The 15,069-nt window shown below is 32.6% G+C and overlaps 1 long non-coding RNA gene across 1 annotated transcript; it reads right to left on the bottom strand.

The window, feature by feature from the left end:
• Positions 1 to 6,362: 6,362 nt before the first annotated feature.
• Positions 6,363 to 10,866, bottom strand: LOC134708215 (uncharacterized). Its single transcript, XR_010105817.1, has 4 exons — positions 10,777 to 10,866; positions 8,087 to 8,144; positions 7,746 to 7,833; positions 6,363 to 7,368 (listed from the first exon to the last, which is right to left on the bottom strand). It is a non-coding gene; the product is annotated as an uncharacterized LOC134708215 (long non-coding RNA).
• Between the last annotated feature and the right edge of the window lie 4,203 nt (positions 10,867 to 15,069).

Genomic DNA, 15,069 nt, shown 5'->3' with positions numbered 1-15,069 from the left:
CTAAAACTGCAAAATTTCCTTAAAATTTCAGTTGCAGCAACCCATCATCGGGTTGTACGATTTGTTTGAAAATTTCAGGGCAGATAGATCTTGGTCTAGTAAACAATTTAAACCCATTTCAGATTTGCTCTAAATCCTTTGGATTTAGAGATATATTCCAGAATCTACATTTTACCCCTATGTTCTATTTTTAACCATGCCAGCCACCGCCTTGGTTGATTGACCGGTTCATCGGACACATGTTTTAAACTAGCTGATACCTAAATGATGATTGTGGCCAAATTTGGTTGAATTTGGAATTAGGCCCAGTAGGTTCAGAGGAGAAGGTTTTTATAAAAGATAACGGACGACGCAGGTCGAAGGACGCCAAGTGGTGGGCCAGATGAGCTGAAAAAGGCATATAATAGACAAAGCAAATTAGGAAAAATGAACAAAGAAATACATTATCTTTATTTCAAGAGAATAATATCATTAGTTAAAACTTATCCTCCTGTGAGTCTTCATAGTTAGAATAACATAATTCATGAAGTACTTAAAATATTATAATTTGCTTAATGTCCAGTGACAAATATAACATGTGTAAACAATTTAACAATAAATAAAACGGTCAGGTACTATAATAGATACCATCCGGGGTGAAAAAGGTCAATGAAACTTGAAGTGCTGCTGGATGATAAACGTATATTGAATAGGGACAAACATTTGCCTTGCAAAAGGCTACCGACCACCCCTCATTGATTTGTTGCAATATTTCATAACCTGCAGAGAGCCTGATACTCTCTCTACACGAGGCATCGAATAAAACGTCACACACTGACATTTGTGGAAAATTATATACCTCGACCAAACAAACGGACGTCCCATGCACCTAGGGTTTACTGCCAATTGTAAAGGCAAAAGTGACCATAATTCTATTCCCACTTTAATTTTAAATAGATATCAAAACTCATTGGCCTTGTCCATTGAATGATTGAGAACAGGTAATGCAACTTAGGAATATCAAGGTTGGTTGGTATTAGTGGAAATAATGGCATATATTTACTCAAACCAAATTCAGAAAATCTGACTGAGGTGCCGAGTAACGAACATTTTGTAAAACTAAATGCACTTTTTTAAGTTTTGTCGAATAACTAACATGGCGATACGCTACTATGTGTTTCTCCCGAAGGAGGGAAATAATAAACCTAAGGCTCCAATTAGGTTTTACTGAATAAAAGTTTGTATGTAAGATTTTAAGTTGATTCGGTGTGGTACCTACATAATTTGTTTGGGAAGAACATTTGAGTTTTGTGTGTCTTCATGCAACAATTTTTGTATTTATTGAAGAGTGAATTATTTAAAGCAAATACATTAAACACTTAAAATAGGGGTGAACCAAACAGAATTTTGTATAGTTTGGTGTGTTCTCCGTAAAGAATCAGCCAAAAATGTACTGGTAAAAAGAAATAATGAAAACAAGTACATTACTGTAACAGTGTCCATGTCTAGAGAAATGGAGTGTGTTGATAGATTTATTTTCATGTCGCATGTTTATTTGGTTTGTTTAAAAGACAACCGATAATTACAGAAAGTTTGTTGCTTTGTGAATACATGATTGGTAGTTAATTTTTGTCTCATGTCCAGTGGCAAATGTTTCATGACTATTCAGTTCATGTTCACTCTGACAGCACATTTCATTCACTTATATCGAAGTTTCAACCTTAATCAAGTATTCTTTTATAGAAAGATAATTACCGATTGTAACTCGGATTCTAATCAGTTTCTAAATGCACATTTAGTATTAATACAACATGTTTCACCTAAGGACTGGACAAAAATAACGCCGGTTTGGACATAGTGGCTAGACATTCGGTTTTTTTTAAATTCTGCTTCAAGAAAAAGTTTTTTTATATATTTGAAACTTTGAATTTTTTTTTCTTTTTCTGCACTTTCTATTGAGTATAGTTTTAATATGATTTGATTATTTTATATGGATAATAATAAAACTGAAGTTCTGATAAACTTTCCTTAAAACTCATTAACAGGTTCCTCTGCTGAATATTTCGTTGTAGGCTTGCTTCACATTTCAGCCAATACAACATACGGGTATGATGTTATAATCTAAATCTAGTAGGAAACTGATACACTAAATTTCGCAGATTGTATGTGCTAAATAACAACGGAACATAAAGAAATGCATTTGATTTAATCTGAAATGTTACGCCGGACATGCAATTTTTTACGCAAAAGTCAGTAAGATTTGCGAGTTCAATAAAATAAATGTATGGTGCAAAAATTTATAGAATTATCTTTTGAAATAAAAAAAACACGTTCGGTCCTTTCTGTAGATATGTGGATGTAGGTGATTTTATTTCTTTATTGGCAAATGGTTGCTGTTCTAAAATCATATTATAACGTTATTTGAATCCGAACGCATTACCATTAAGCTCGACAGTACTTGATTTGTCATTCTGTTTATAGTTTTTGGATTAGTTCCAATGAAGTTATATACAATACAAAAACTATTTACCCTTTTGTGATCACTTACAACATTGGTTATTTCAATATAGAGAAAATGACTTCCTCACCTTCAGTATTGCTTTTGGCCTTACCTCCAAGAGCCTGCTTTAACCAGAGAATCATGATGATTACCTTTATTGTGTTTGTTCGAGAAACATCGACCGTTTAGATGCCGAGTTATATTGATGACAAGATATAGAAATTAAATTTGAGACAGAACAACAAAAAACTATAATTCGTATTTTACTGTAAAAAAATACACGAAAGAAGGCCAATGTTGAAATTTTAGTGAGGTAGTTGCCTGGGCCCTTGTCTTCATGGTAGTTACGGTCTTTATTTTCAAGAATAGTTTCACGCTTAAGGTGTCTTATCTTTGTACTCCTACCTCAACAATTTTTCCAAGTTTATTAGGGCATTTATTGTTCAAAACATGAACTGTACAACTATATATATTTTTTTTTATAAAAATTCCTTTCTACCATAGGTTATTCGTTTATTCGTTACTGTAACAGTTGTCCACAAGACTTGAAAAATATCTAAATCGTGGTATTATGAATGTCACTTCATATGATACTGGTTGATGAAAGGCCAAATTCTTAACGAAAGACCCTGGTTGAACTGCAGAAGCTTAACTGAACATCTTTTCCAAGACAAAAGTTCATTCCAGCCTCTGTTCATGGGACCAAATTAAGTGCAGCAAACTCAATCTTTAGATGTTCGTTAATAGGTTCTTGTGAAGTATCTTGTAATTCTTGTGGGTTGAGAGACGAGCAACTTAGACAAATAAAACGTCCCGCTATTTTGACAATGGAAATGCAGATTAATGTCCTTCAGTCCATAGCATATATTATGTGATCACGGACTGTAGATGTTCTAGGTCCTTTAACTTAACAACAGTCTATCTTATTTTTACATATTAATGTCCCTCAGTCCATATCTTGTATTATGTGAGCATGGACTGTAGATGTTTTGTCCTTAAACTTAACAACAGTCTATCCTATTTCTACATATTAATGTCCTTCAGTCCATATCATATATTATGTGACCATGGACTGTAGATGTTCTAGGTCCTTTAACTTAACAACAGTCTATCTTATTTCTACATATTAATGTCCCTCAGTCCATACCATATATTATGTGATCATGGACTGTAGATGTTCTAGGTCCTTTAACTTAACAACAGTCTATCTTATTTCTACATATTAATGTCCCTCAGTCCATACCATATATTATGTGATCATGGACTGTAGATGTTCTAGGTCCTTTAACTTAACAACAGTCTATCTTATTTTTACATATTAATGTCCCTCAGTCCATACCATATATTATGTGATCATGGACTGTAGATGTTCTAGGTCCTTTAACTTAACAACAGTCTATCCTATTTTTACATATCAATGTCCCTCAGTCCATATCATATATTATGTGATCATGGACTGTAGATGTTCTTGGTCCTAAATCTTAACAACAGTCTATCCTATTTTTACATATTAATGTCCCTCAGTCCATATCATATATTATGTGATCAGAGACTGTAGATGTTTTAGGTCCTAAATCTTAACAGTCTATTCTATTTTAACATATCAATGTCCCTCAGTCCATATCATATATTTTGTGATCATGGACTGTTGATGTTTTTGGTCCTAAAACTTAACAATAGTTTATCTTATTTTTACATATTAATGTCCCTCAGTCCATACCATATATTATGTGATCATGGACTGTAGATGTTCCTGGTCCTAAAACTGAACAACAGTCTATCTTATTTTTACATATTAATGTCCCTCAGTCCATATCATATATTATGTGATCATGGACTGTAGATGTTCTTGGTCCTAAATCTTAACAAGTCTATCCTATTTTTACATATTAATGTGCCTCAGTCCATATCATATATTATGTGACCATGGACTGTAGATGTTCTTGGTCCTAAAACTGAACAACAGTCTATCTTATTTCTACATATTAATGTCCCTCAGTCCATACCATATATTATGTGATCATGGACTGTAGATGTTCTAGGTCCTTTAACTTAACAACAGTCTATCTTATTTTTACATATCAATTTCCCTCAGTCCATATCATATATTATGTGATCATGGACTGTAGATGTTCTTGGTCCTAAATCTTAACAATAGTCTATCCTATTTTTACATATGAATGTCCCTCAGTCCATATCATATATTATGTGATCAGAGACTGTAGATGTTTTAGGTCCTAAATCTTAACAGTCTATTCTATTTTAACATATCAATGTCCCTCAGTCCATATCATATATTTTGTGATCATGGACTGTTGATGTTTTTGGTCCTAAAACTTAACAATAGTTTATCTTATTTTTACATATTAATGTCCCTCAGTCCATACCATATATTATGTGATCATGGACTGTAGATGTTCCTGGTCCTAAATCTTAACAACAGTCTATCCTATTTTTACATATTAATGTGCCTCAGTCCATATTATAAATTATGTGACCATGGACTGTAGATGTTCTAGGTCCTTTAACTTAACAACAGTCTATCCTATTTCTACATATTAATGTCCCTCAGTCCATATCATATATTATGTGATCATGGACTGTAGATGTTCTAGGTCCTTTAACTTAACAACAGTCTATCTTATTTCTACATATTTATGTCCCTCAGTCCATACCATATATTATGTGATCATGGACTGTAGATGTTCTTGGTCCTAAAACTGAACAACAGTCTATCCTATTTTTACATATCAATTTCCCTCAGTCCATATCATATATTATGTGACCATGGACTGTAGATGTTCTAGGTCCTTTAACTTAACAACAGTCTATCTTATTTCTACATATTAATGTCCTTCAGTCCATACCATATATTATGTGATCATGGACTGTAGATGTTCTAGGTCCTTTAACTTAACAACAGTCTATCTTATTTCTACATATTAATGTCCTTCAGTCCATATCATATACATGTATTATGTGATCATGGACTGTAGATGTTCTTGGTCCTAAAACTTAACCACAGTCTATCATATTTTTACATATTTATGTCCCTCAGTCCATATCATATATTATGTGATCAGAGACTGTAGATATTTTAGGTCCTAAATCTTAACAGTCTATTCTATTTTTACATATCAATGTCCCTCAGTCCATATCATATATTATGTGATCATGGACTGTTGATGTTTTTGGTCCTAAAACTTAACAATAGTTTATCTTATTTTAACATATTAATGTCCCTCAGTCCATACCATATATTATGTGATCATGGACTGTAGATGTTCTTGGTCCTTAATCTTAACAACAGTCTATCCTATTTTTACATATTAATGTCCCTCAGTCCATATCATATATTATGTGACCATGGACTGTAGATGTTTTAGGTCCTAAATCTTAACAGTCTATTCTATTTTTACATATTAATGTCCCTCAGTCCATATCATATATTATGTGATCATGGACTGTAGATGTTCTAGGTCCTTTAACTTAACAACAGTCTATCCTATTTTTACATATTAATGTCCTTCAGTCCATACCATATATTATGTGATCATGGACTGTAGATGTTCTAGGTCCTTTAACTTAACAACAGTCTATCCTATTTTTACATATTAATGTCCTTCAGTCCATATCATATATTATGTGATCATGGACTGTAGATGTTCTAGGTCCTTTAACTTAACAACAGTCTATCCTATTTTTACATATTAATGTCCTTCAGTCCATACCATATATTATGTGATCATGGACTGTAGATGTTCTAGGTCCTTTAACTTAACAACAGTCTATCTTATCTTTACATATCACTGACCAAGGAAAGTAGATGTTCTAGGTACTATATTAAGGACTGGTGATGTTTGTACAGAAATGTTGAGACAGATTGATTTTTAAGTTCTTTTAATAATTTTCACAATTCACAAATGTTACAAAATTGTACTAAATAATTTCTGAATGTGTTTTTTTTGGTCAAAATATGAATACATTATAAATGTCATTCTTCACATATGCAAAATTGTCAGACACAATATATACACATCATAAAAAATCAAGAAATAGACAAAGGGAATATATCTATTTTGGTAATGGTCAGAAACACCTCGAAAACAGCTCTACTTCTAAATTTTGAATCTATACCAAATTATAAAGAAACAATCAGACTAGCCATTAGGAAATTGAAACAATGAATTGGAAACTTGTTTTCGAAATTTGAAAGATGAAAAAGGATTGTTACTTTGTTAACATATCTATAATTCATGATTTCAAATATTTTTTAACAAAATCTTCCATTGTTTTACAAGCTTCCTAAATTTAAAATCTATTCAGTTTTACTGAAAATCTCATTCATAATACAGAGTTTATATATTTGATAACATTTTCACTAGTTTTACTTCAGAAATATTTCATAACAGCAATACATGATTGGAAGCAAATTAATACAGCTAAAAATGTTGCATAAAGGACTATAACTCAATTTGCAGTTCTCCATCAGTTTTGGAAATTATTGCATTGTTGTATATCTCTTATTTTATCCATAATTTTCTCTCCTTAGCAAATTGTTATTGTTCTTTGCTTAACATTTCAACTTTTTTCAAATCAATTTTTTTTTTAATGTTCAAGACCAAGATCATTTTAAACTCTTGATTTATATCAAAATTCTGACAAATCGAGTCTCACATTTTCAATAAGTTATCACAAAATATTATAAAATGTTATTTCAAGGGCATATCCCTTATCATGAATAAATTGTTCATATGTTTATCTGTTTATTGATATGCAGCTGTTGAAAGAGCACTGATGGTACATTATAATATAGCTGCTCTGAGCTTTTGTCCCTTTACTTTATAACAGTGAAATATCATCTATCTTTGTAAGACCTTTACTGGATACTGAAAAAGAAATGAAATGATTATTGAGTAATAATCAATACCAAATGCTCATTTAAATTAATAGAGAGAATATAGTATGAATAAAAAACTATCATTTATGATCATACCTGAGGGCGTATATACTCTTATTGCTATACTCAAAATTTAAGATATCAAAATAATGAGATTCGTAATTGACTCCATTAAAAATTGCAAAAGCAGTAGAACTTAAATGCAGTTTGACATATAACATATTTTTTTCAATTCTTAGATGGTCTATTTGTAAACAAATCATTATTCAAACAATTTTAAGTGTTTTTTTTTATATACTATCCTTTTATGTTAAATAATAAGAAATTATATAATATTTTTGATAAGTACACAAGTTAAAAACTAACCTTTAAATCTTATTTGGTTGCCCTTTAAGTACATACATATAAAACTTGGCTGTTCTTCTTCTCTGAACAGACTCATCCAAGTCCTAGCCTATAAATAAATTATACGAAAACTATAACTCATACAGTAAAAAAATTTAAGAAAATAATAGGCATATGGTTCAGTGGTATGGTTATTCATTTGTTTAATATGTTTGAGCTTTTGATTTATTCAGTAACTGATAATCAAGCTTCAGACTTCAATTAAACTAATTGAAAGATTGTATTTGTATCAGCTTTTCAGCTATTATATGCAGCAGGCAAAATTTTTCTTGTGATATTAAATAAAAAAAAGAATAGCTTACCCTTTTCACTATAACATTGACATTTTCTTCTCTTGATTAGAGCATCTTTTCTGACTTTCTGCAATATATATATTATTATATGATTAAAATATTGTTCTTTAAACACCATAAAAAAATAAAACTATAATTACTTGAGCAAAAGAAATCAAGATATTTTCTGAATGGTTTTTCATTGACCAGATGAGGTTTAAAATGTTTGTATACAAAACAAAAATTGGCAGGTAACTGGGGTACAAAGTTCCATGTTATTTATAATGGGACTGCAACAAGTAAAATAAGATTAAAATTAGTGATTTAGAACTGCCTTTTCTACTTTAAAACAATACCTTCTTTGGAGGCCTTAGGCGGATCCAGGGGCCGGGGGGGGGGGGAGGGGGGGGGGTAGGTGGGGGGCAGGTGGGGACTGGGTCCCCCTTTTGTGGGGAAAATGTGGTTGAATATTTAGGGAATCACTGAAGCATGACTGGAGAGGGCCCCCTTAGGTCAGTCAGAGCCCCCCCCCCCCCCCTTTAGGATAAGTTCTGGATCTGCCACTTGAGGCTCAACTGCCTCATCATTAGACTCCTCTTTCTCCTTTAGATATTGGTCAATTTAATGTATACTTTTCTACTGAATACATGTTTATTAAAAATTAAATAGAATTATTAATTCTAAAAAAAATATTTCATTTTTAATGCCAAAAAAAGGCATTTTTGTTAAAGGGAAGATAATTTGGAGTTTTTTCAATGATAACTATGGCACGCCGTTATTATATTTATTCAATTTCGAGATATCTTATTCAGTTAAATAAGTTATCTTATAAACTAATTGAGATATCTTAATAACAAAATGAGATATCTTATATATTAATTGAGATATTTGATTTATTAAATAAGATATCTTATTAAAATGTTAATAAAGATATCTTATTAAAATGTTTATAAAGATATCTTATTAAAATGTTTATAAAGATATCTTATTAAAATGTTTATAAAGATATCTTATTAAAATGTTTATAAAGATATCTTATTAAATATATAAGATATCTTATTTGAAATATAAGATATCTTTATTAATTTATAAGATATCTTATTAACTATATAAGATATCTTTTATATAGTTAACAATAGTGATATCTTATCTACTTTATAAGATATCTCCATAAGTTAATAAGATATATCTATTAGTTCATAAGATATCTCTATTAATTAATAAGATATATCTATCAGTTTATAAGATATCTCTATTAATTAATACATGTAAGATATCTTATAAAGTATGTATTTAAAAGATATCTTTATAAAGAAGTAAGATATCTTTATCTTATATATTTTATAAGATATCTTATTAATTAATAGAGATATCTTATTTACTTATAGAGATATCTTATAAACTAATAGAGATATCTTATAAACTTTTAGAGATCTCTTATTAACTTATAGAGATATCTTATAAACTAATAGAGATATCTTATAAACTTTTAGAGATATCTTATTAACTTATAGGGATATCTTATTTAATATATAAGATATCTCCATAAGTTGATAAGATATCTCTTTTAGTTTATAAGATATCTCTATTAATTAATAAGATATCTTATAAAGTATGTATTTAAAAGATATCTTTATAAAGAAGTAAGATATCTTATATACTTTATAAGATATCTTATTAATTAATAGAGATATCTTATTAACTTATATAGATATCTTATAAACTAATCATTTGCTAATAGAGATATCTTATTTACTTTCAAATTAAATAAGATATCTTATAAAAATTAAACATATCTTAATACTTAATAAGATATCTTGTTAAATAAATAAAATATCTTCAAATTTGAATAAATATAAAAACGGCGTGCCATAGATAACTAGGTTTTGACTCTTGCTGTAACCGGATATTTTTAAACGTTATTTATAAAATTTGGGATCAACTAGCAATTTAACACATATCAAAAGTGGTTCATGTGTGCGTAAAATGAATTCAATAGATAATAATAATAATAATGATCTTACTACATTTTACTGCATGTGTCGGTAAAAAAAAGATTTATAACAATACACTTTCCAGAAAACAGAACCAATAAAATTTTGAGCCGATCATTTTTATTACAAAACAAATAAAATATGACATTACAATGTGCAATTTGTATTTCATAGTATAGGATAATTAAAATAAAATTTGGGCGTGAACAGACTTTGGGTTTGAATGTAGGATGCAAGGGGCAGATCAAGCCATTTAAAAAGGGGGGTTCCAACTACATGTCCCGATTCAAATGCATTAATTGTCCCAAAAAAGGGGAAGTCCAACCTCAGAACCCCCATCCTGGATCCGCACTGGATGCAAACATGAAAGGGGCGAATGCAGGGGAAAAAAGGGGGGTTTCCAACCCATGACAAAAGGTGAGGGGGGGCCCAACTATATGTCCCCATTCAAATGCATAGATCGTTTCAAAAAGGGGGTTTCCAACCCCTGGAACCCTCCTCTCCCCTTGATCCTCCACTGGAACGTGAATGGGCGAAAATTCCGCCGATATCAAAAGAACAGCTAAATTATGAGCTGGGAGAGTGAAGTGAAGTCCTTGTGCACTGCCATTCGGGATTAATTAATGGATATGTGCCAGAAACATATTTACAAAGACAATCCTCCCTTTTTGTCATTGTAGTAGATGCATATTCGTGCATATTTATATATCTATCTACAGAACCTACCTGTTCATAAATACTAATGAATAGATGTGTATAGTAACTTCGTATCTATATAGTTGTTCTATTTATTAACCTTAGTTCTTTTGTATTTTCTTTTTTGAAGAGTACATTATTGCAACAGCACATTTCATTGGTTAAAATTAATGTGACGTTGCAGTCCTTCAGTTCAGTCCAACCACTTTTTATGCGTATACTAATAACTCGAGATATCAACAGGGAGAGAATTCAAACGCTGAGGAGAGCAGAGAACCTTAGAAAGAACCGAAGGGAAAGAGCAAGAAAGAGATCACAATTTACAGCTAATCCATTTGGCTTTGTAAAGAAACTTCTAGGAGTTGAAAGTTCAGGCCAGTTAGATTGCCCAAAAGAGGAGTTTGAACAATATTTGAGAGAGACTCACAGTGATCCAGATAGAAATAAAGATCTTGGAGACCAACATAGATTAATAAGTCCAAAAGAAACAACAATAGAGATAATGTCAAAACCCAAACTTCATGAAGTGATGTCAACTTTGAAAAGAGCGAGAGCAGCATCAGCACCTGGACCAAACGGTTTTCCATACAGAGTTTATAAGAACTGTCCAAACCTCGCAAAACAACTATGGAGACTTATCAAGGTAATATGGAGAAGATATCGGTTACCAGATGAGTGGTTGAAATCAGGTGGTTGTTTTATTCCCAATGAGGAAGACTCTATATATAAAGAGCTGAAATAGTTTAGGACCATATCACTTCTCAACGTGGAGGAAAAGGTTTGTCTTGCAATCTTAGCGAAGCGGGTAACAACATATATGCTTGAGAACAACTATATTGACACCTCAGTCCAGAAATGTGGAATGCCAGGAGTACCAGGGTGCCTTGAACATACAAGCGTTTTAACAAAGATTATCCAGGAAGTCAAAGAGAACAAAGGCGATTTTACTGTCCTGTGGTTAGACCTAGCAAACGCTTACGGAAGTATACCACACAAGCTAGTAGAGTTAACCCTCTGGAAATATCACATACCTGGAAAGATTTGAGAAATGCTTCAGCACTATTTTAACAACTTTATAATGAAGTTTACAGTTGCAGACTACATAACAGCGAGGCAAAGGCTAGAAGTTGGAATCGTTACAGGATGTACCATATGTCAGTAGTTCTCTTCTCAGCAGCAATGAATCTACTAGTAAAATCAGCAGAGGTCAGTCAGCCACCAACAAGAGCATTTATGGATGACATGACCATAACAGCAAAGTCAGTCCTTGAAGGCAAGTGGATGTTACAAGGCGAACTTAATAGACTGGGCACGAATGAAGTTCAATCCTTCAAAGTCGAGGAGTCTTATATTAAAGAAAGGAAAGGTGCAGAATAGAAAAATCAGAATTGGAGAAGATATCATTCCAACAATCATGGAGAAACCTGTCAAAAACTTGGGCAAGTTGTTTAGAGACTCCTTGAACGACAGAGAAAGTGTAGATGAGATGGTATCACAGGCTGGAAAGTGGATGAACACTATTAACAAGTCTGTTTTACCTGGGAAGAACAAGGCGTGGTGCTATCAGCATGGATTATTACATTGATAACATGGCCTATGTTGGTGTACGAAGTACCTCTAACCAAAGTCGAAAGTTTAGAAAGGATGTTCAACAGACACTTACGCAAATGGCTTGGTGTTCCAAAAAGTTTTAGCAACATTGGTGTGTACAGCACCAGCTCAAAACTTCACCTACCACTGTGTTTTATTACAGAGGAGTTTAAAGTCACCAAAACCAGACAAGTCATGATGTTGAGAGACAGTAAAGATGACAAGGTGGAAGAAGCAAATGTTGATGTCAGGACAGGAAGGAAATGGGTGGCCAAGAGCGCTGTTGAAGATTAAAATGGTCAGCACTACAAAATATTGTCATTAAACACTTATTCCAGCCTTTTTTGTATGCAACACATGCTTTCATCGAAACTTCAAAAAGTCTTTGTGTAGTTTATGATATTAGTAGGCACAGAGTGTTGAGTTGTCCAGTGATGTCCTGTGTTCAATGTGTATCAACCTGGACATACTGAAACTCTCACAATCTGCATTGGAGTTTGGTACACAACACATTGCTCTAGTAACTCTGGTTAGAAGAGGAAATCTTGCTGTTCTAGTGGTCTTGTTTGTCATTGCTGAAACTTCAACACAGTAAGAGTCTACTCTGGTATCTGTGTCAAAAAGAGGGACGAAAGATGCCAAAGGGACAGTCAAACTCATAAATCTAAAACAATAAAATTGAGAATGGAAATGGGGAATGTGTCAAAGAGACAACAACCCGACCAAATAAAAAAAAACAACACAGAAGGTCACCAACAGGTCTTCAATGTAGCGAGAAATTCACGCACCTGGAGGCGTCCTTCAGCTGGGCCCTTAACAAATATATACTAGTTCAGTGATAATGAACGCCATAACTAATTTCCAAATTGTAAACAAGAAACTAAAATTAAAATAATACAAGACTAACAAAGGCCAGAGGCTCCTGACATGGGACAAGCGCAAAAATACGGTGGGGATAAAAACATGTTTGTGAAATCTCAACCCTCCCCCGATACCTCTTACCAATGTAGAAAAGTAAACGCATAACAATACGCACATTAAAATTCAGTTCAAGAGAAGTCCGAGTCTGATGTCAGAAGATGTAACCAAAGAAAATAAACAAAATGACAATAATACATAAATAACAACAGACTACTAGCAGTTAACTGACATGCCAGCTCCAGACTTCAATTAAACTGACTGAAAGATTAAGATTTCAGCATATGAACATCAGGCACAATCCTTCCCGTTAGGGGTTTAGTATCATACCATCATAACATATATGAGTAGAACATAACCCGTGTCATGCCAACAACTGTTTTTAGAATAAATGTGTTTAGTTCCGATGCAAAGACCTTATCAGAGACTCAATATTAACGCCAAAATATGCAATCTTTAATGACTTGACAACAGTATCGTAATTATATCCCTTCTTAATCAGTCTATTCAAAGGTTTTGTAAGTTTCTGAGGTAAATACCGACACCTTTGTGCTTTATAAAGAGTATTTCCATAAAAAATTGGATGTGAAATACCTGAACGTATAAGAAGTTTGCATGTTGAGCTATATTTACGAATGATGTCTTTATACCGATGATAAAATTTAGTAAATTTTTTGACTAGTTTGTGATATCGAAAACCCTGGTGTTATAATTTTTCAGTAATACATAAATTTCTCTCGTTAAAATCTAAAACATTGTTACATACACGAGCGAATCGTACAAGTTGAGATATATAAACACCGTAAGATGGTGACAAACTGACAACGCCATGGCTAAAAATGAAAAAGACAAACAGACAAACAATAGTACACATGACACAACAAAGAAAACTAAAAAATAAACAACACGAACCCCACCAAAAACTATGGGTGATCTAAGGTGCTCCGGAAGGGTAAGCAGATCCTGCTCCACATGTGGCACCCGTCGTGTTGCTTATGTGATATCAAATCCGGTAAAAAGTCTTATTCGGTAGGTCACATTCATGAAAGGGAAGGGGATTGTAGTTACAACTTAAGGAACATCATTTGTGAAACGGTTATTTCATAACGATCAACCAACTCGTGATGGCGTCCGTAAAATTTACGAAGGGATGATTTCAACTTCACCATTTGAAACTCTTGGTTTAATAGCTTTCTTGTGAGCAGCAACCCTCTATCAAGAAAATCATGATAGGAAATGCAAGCACGGGAATATCGTATCAATATAGAGATATATACCCCGTATGCAGGTGCTGCTGGAATGTTGCTACTTAGAAATGGAAATAAACTCATCATACGAGGACTACATTTAGTATATACGCCAGACGCATTTCGTTAACAAAAGACTCATCAGTGACGCTCGAATTCAAAAAGGTTAAAAGGCCAAATAAAGTACGAAGTTGAAGAGCATTGAGAACCAAAATTCCTAAAAGTGTTGCCAAATAAAGCTAAGGTAATCTATGCCTGAGGTAGAAAAGCCTTAGTATTTCAAAAAATTCAAAAATTTGTTAACAGTAAATTTATAAATATAACCATATCAATGACAATTCATGTCAGTTCACAATTGGAAAGTAGGAAAGTTCACAATTGGAAAGCTGAAATCATCTCTTTTGTCGTAAAGTTTTGTTTTCAGCCGACCCTCATTGTCAATTTCTAGATGTAAGTCAAGATATGAAGCCGACTTCACTGTATCTGTAGTATCCTTTATCTCTAGTTCGATGGGATAGATGCGTTCCACTTTAGTTCAATGGGATAGATGCGTCAAACTTTATTAAGG

This window comes from Mytilus trossulus, chromosome 1 (assembly GCF_036588685.1).
Source record: "Mytilus trossulus isolate FHL-02 chromosome 1, PNRI_Mtr1.1.1.hap1, whole genome shotgun sequence".
NCBI classification, from domain to species: Eukaryota; Metazoa; Mollusca; class Bivalvia; order Mytilida; family Mytilidae; genus Mytilus; species Mytilus trossulus.
The sequence above is the reverse complement of the archived record's forward strand: the minus strand, read 5'-3'. Positions and strand labels throughout refer to the sequence as shown.